The sequence below is a fragment of the Pistacia vera genome, unplaced genomic scaffold (genome assembly GCF_008641045.1).
Source record: "Pistacia vera cultivar Batoury unplaced genomic scaffold, PisVer_v2 Contig263, whole genome shotgun sequence".
Classification (NCBI taxonomy): domain Eukaryota; kingdom Viridiplantae; phylum Streptophyta; class Magnoliopsida; order Sapindales; family Anacardiaceae; genus Pistacia; species Pistacia vera.
Genome location: NW_022196072.1, coordinates 283,682 through 288,880, shown reverse-complemented (window position 1 = coordinate 288,880; position 5,199 = coordinate 283,682). Strand labels below are relative to the sequence as shown.

The window sequence follows — 5,199 nt, the reverse complement described above, 5'->3', positions numbered from 1 at the left end:
AAGAAACTCATTATGCTCTACTTCGGATTTTGGAGAGTTTTATTTTATGTATTTGTAACTTTTCTATAGATTGCAACACCACTTTATGAGTTTTTCTGCTGATGGAAAAGTGTAAGCCTGTGATAATATACATTTTTGGTCTACCTATTGTAAANGTGATAATGACCAAGTCTTTTGTGCCAAGTTTCTGACTCTTCTAGCCTAGTTGATAGAGCTAAATTATTGGTGTTTTTCCACTCAACCGGGAAGGTTTTCCCCAGCATTTTTACACACATCAATTCAGCTCCTTTAGGATCTAATATAGTGCATGCTTGGTTTTGAAAATGTAAGGAATAGCCCTTCTCTAACATTTGTCCAACACTCAATAAATTTTGACTAATCCTAGGCACATATAACACATGAGAAATTATCTTTGTACCTGACCAGTTTTGGATAGCAACATCCCCCATGCCTTTGACCTCCATGAACTCACCATTTCCTATCTTAACTCTGGAACAATATAAGCTATCTAGGTTAATGAAATTTTGTAGGTTTGTAGCCATATGGTTGGTGCAGCCACTGTCAACTAACCAAGCTTCATTGCTAGTTTGTGCCGTGTAACAAGTGGCCACAAAAAGTTGCTCAGCCTCCTGACATTGTTGCCGATCTTCTCCAACCTTTGCTTGTTGTGTTGGTTGGCTTCCTTTGTTCTTACAAACCCTCTCAATATGCCCAAATTGCTTGTAGCTTCTGCATTCTATGCCTGGTCTAAACCAGCATCTCCTCTCCGGATGTCCTTTCCTTTTACAGTGAGTGCAAGCTGGAAATTCTTTCACTCTACTAGGCTTTTCTCACTGGTTATTACTCTTCTCTTTCCCCTTTCTATCTCCAGCATACTTCCTAGTTTGTCCTTGTGCAGGTGTGCCTTTATAGCTTGCAACCAATGCACCCTCACTAGTGTCTTCTTGCCTCAAGAGCCTTTTTTGCTCTTGAGCTTGGAGAGCATGGACAAGCTCAGTCAATGTGATTTGAGTCATGTCTTTAGAGTCCTCAAGGGAAGAGATTTTGGACTCAAATCTCTTTGGCAAACTCACCAAAACCTTTTCCACCACCCTTTGATCTGTCAACCCTACTCCCATTAGCCTGATTTTGTTGACCACACTCATTAGCCTGTCAACATAATCCTTAACTTTTTCTGCTTCCTACATCCTTTGCATCTCAAATTCTCTCCTTAGATTAAACACCTGCATATTCCTTGTAGTGGTGCTGCCTATATATCCCTCTCTCAACTTATCCCATGCTTCTTTTGGAGTCTTATATGCCATGATCCTTGTGAATACAAGGTCAGTCACAGCTGCATGAATGTGAGAGAGAGCTCTAAGTGCTTTGTCTGTTTCTTCCTCATGAAACCTCATTTGATTCAACGTGGGATTCTGTCCCAAAAGAGGTGGCTGCCTGTTTTCATGCACGTATTGCCACAGTCCTTGTCCCCAGAGAAAAGCCTTCATTTTGACAGCCTAAATATGGTAGTGTTCCCCATTGAATACTGGCGGAGCCATCAAGGCAGATTGAGTTGCCATGTCTCTATTTTTTGTGTCTGTCGAAAGAACTGATGCAGGTCAAAGTTTTATTGAGAACGAAGGAGGGTACTCTTGAGTTGTAATCGATGGTTTAAGATACTAGGTTTCTGGTTTTGTTAAGAGGCTCTGATACCATTTGTTGGTTCTTAGCCAGAGAATACAAAGAGAAAGATGAAAGAGAGCTCTGAAAAATGATAGAAAAAGTTCTCTGTTTTTTCATTGATAATATTCAACATATATAACAGTTAACCACTCTCTGCTAATACAACAACTACAGCAGAAATTTCAGTTTTTAAATTCAAACTTAACTACTAATATTACAAACACATTACATATAATAATTCTAACTTAAATATCCTTGAGTCATTTAACAACAATTCATTACAAAAACACTGCCACACACGTTGAACCACTGTTGTAGGATATCTTCAGTAGCTTTCCAAACACAAACCTGCTGAATTGCACACTTGATGATTCTAGCAAGGTATCACTGCATCAACAGTTTTTATATCATTTCTCATTCGAAATTGCATATAGTGTTCATCTGCATTTAATATCCATCTGATGACCCAAAAATGGTAGCATCATGGAAGACTTACATATTATTTATCATTTCTTTAATACATGTGATATATTGGTCATGCCATCAATTTCTTTGGTGGCTCACAACCAACTTAGATTCAGATTGTTATGAGCAGTGATCATGTCCATCAACCTCATTGACCGTTCTTAAGTAAAATGATCACTAAGAAGTAATACTTACGATTTATTTTTTCTGGATTTAAGCTTCAAAATGGCTTGAATCTACATGACTATCTCAATAATGCAGAAGCTTTGTGTTCCTGTTCAACATTGAGAGAGTAACAGTGAGGTTTCAAACATTTCTTTGACATCTGCTACCAATAATCTCCATAAGAGCAAATTCCATCTTGAAAATGATGATACCGGATAGGGTCTCTGATCACTATAGTTCGATCTTCTATCTTTGATGTGAGTTTTGCAAAGATATGATAGTCCCCGTATATCCTAACGTTTTTCCTGATCCTGATGGTCTTACCCCTCGACAAGCTCATCAAACCGAAAATAATTGCTAGTTTTTCACTGTGGTATCGAATTGAGTCTTCTTTCTGCTCTCCTTCAAGATCGTGCAAAACAAAATTTGTGTCTGGCACATATCCCACTACTACAAATTTGTAAATAAACTGGTTGAGCTCCCTATTGATTTCAACTATCTTTGGATGTGAGCGATCTCCAAAAATGAAAGCATGAATGTGCTTATTTACTTCAATCCAACTGCACCCTGGTTCTTTCCTTACTCCGCTGTCTCTCATGGTCTTCCTAACTTCTGCTGCATTGTCCCATCTTTGCAAATTTGCATAAATGTTAGATAACAGTACGTAGGTTCCTGCATCTTGGGGATCTAGATTTAGAATCTGTTTGGCAGCATATATAGCAAGATCGATGTTCTGGTGAACCTGTTTAAATATTTAGTTTAAGTGATAACTTAATAGAGTAGTATAGCAAGGTGGTCCACAGAGTCTTGTGTTTAAATCTCTCTATGAGATTTGGGCCAATTTGGTTTATGATTCAAAAATAATTTTGAAAAACTAAGTTACAATTAAAAAATTTAAAAGTTTTATCTCACTATTTTAAATATTTGAAAATATATTTGGTATCAAAAATTGTTTTTGAAGTTAAAAACTATATAAAGACTGAGAAATGATATTTTTCTTATTTTCTAATTTTACACTAATTTTTAGGATTATATGCAAAAACATTGTTTTGAAAACATTTCAACTTATTTTAATAAAAACGTATTTTCATAAAATTCCTTAGAGTCCTTGTTTTCGAAAATAAAACACTATTCAAAATTTATATCAAATAAGGTCTTATTTAGATTATAAATTTGTATTTGTATTTATGTTATATTTATGGTTGTGATTGTGGGTGTTCAGCGCATGAGATTGTGTTAAATTTTAAGTATGGTTGTTGGATGCTTAACTATCAATTTAAGCTTTTAAGTCAAGTTGTTACGTAACATTGTTAAAGATGTCTCTGAATTATGATACATCTGCTTAGTAGTTATTGAATGTATGCAATCCTTGCTATTTTAACTCAATGCGTAAAGATGCTTGTCTTTGTTCCCTTTCTCAGGCTACACCCCGCTTGGAAGAGCTGCAATTATTTAGGTTACAACAGGAAGCCAAATCTGTTCCTGAACTAATAGATCAGAAAGAGAAGTCACATAAGAAAAGTGTTAATGGAAAGAGAAAAACAAATTCGAACATGACTGACGAAAAGTCTCCAGCTAAGCGGCAGAAAAATACTGCCCAAAACCCAAACAAAGTGCATGGGAAAGAAAAGGGACGAGCACAAAACTTAGCTGAAGAAAATGAAGTAGAAGCAAAACCCAAGTTTGAAGAGCATCCAAATGACTAGCACATCAAAGACTCCACACTGGAAGAGCCAAAGGATACACTGACAAGTGTACTGCATTTTTATCAACCTTAACTTCAAGGCAAGAAGAGATTCTCTCGCACTTCAGAGAAAGATTGCTTTTTATTCTTTTTTATGCTGGATAGGCAAATACAGAGAGATAATTCTGATGGTTTTAAATTTTTTTCAGGCAACTTCTGAAGATCTGAAAAAATTGTTTAGCGATGTTGGTGGGGTTGAATCTGTTCGAATGCTGTAGGACAAGTTCACCAGAAAGTCAAGGGTATGACTCTTCTTCTATGATTCATTATTTGTCAATGTTCTTTGTGCTTTATACTTCAAATGAAAAAGGGGAAGCTATCCACTGGACCTTCCAGGTGCACATCAGTATTACAGTCAAATCCTTATTTAGCATTGCTTGACCTTTAAACTTCAATATATGTATGCATAATGTGGACTGTACCATAGAAATTAGCCCTAAGAAACTAATTTTAATGAGACTGGGAGATCAGCATGGCTGATGCTTTAAGGAGATTGAAACTGCTAAATGTAGTGTATTCTTTTTTATCAAATTTCTCAAGGGTGCTCACTGAAACTTCAATTTGATTTCTCCCTTTCATGCTGTCAATCAATCATTTAGTTCTTACGCTTTTGGTTTTAAGATGAATGTCCTTTGCAAAAATGATTACGCAGTCTCAAATAAACCTGCAGAAGGGTTGAATTCCATAAGTATGGTAAAATTGCTTAATTTTCTATGTATAAAGAGTCTAATTGTCTAAGAGCATATTTTTTTCATTTTGATAGCAAGTGGTATGCTTAGGAGACTCAACCATAGTCTCATACAGATTTACCCATATTCCAACTTGCCTTTAACTGTAGAGCATCTATCTGGGATCGTTGCATACTAATTTATAATATCCTCTGATCAATTTTTGAAGGGCCTGGCATATGTGGATTTTGCCAATGATGCACACCTTGTTGCAGTTGTAGGAAAGAATAAACAAATGTTTCGTGGGAAGAAGATAAGCATTGCAAGATCAAATCTGAAACAAAAGAGAAAGGATTTTGCTAGTCATGAGGCCTCTGGAGAACATGGTAGGCTAAGTGGAATTATGTTTTATCTTTGTTATTACTTGTGTGTGTTTGTTTGTGTCCAATGCAGTCTATAGACGTTAGTTATTACTTTTACATTTCATTTTCTTAC

At 36.1% G+C, this 5,199-nt stretch overlaps 1 long non-coding RNA gene across 1 annotated transcript; it reads left to right on the top strand.

Annotated features, from left to right (window-relative positions):
* The first annotated feature begins 4,136 nt into the window (after window positions 1–4,136).
* Window positions 4,137–4,992, top strand: LOC116132912. The gene is made up of 2 exons (XR_004128468.1): window positions 4,137–4,278; window positions 4,934–4,992. It is a non-coding gene; the product is annotated as an uncharacterized LOC116132912 (long non-coding RNA).
* Window positions 4,993–5,199: the final 207 nt, after the last annotated feature.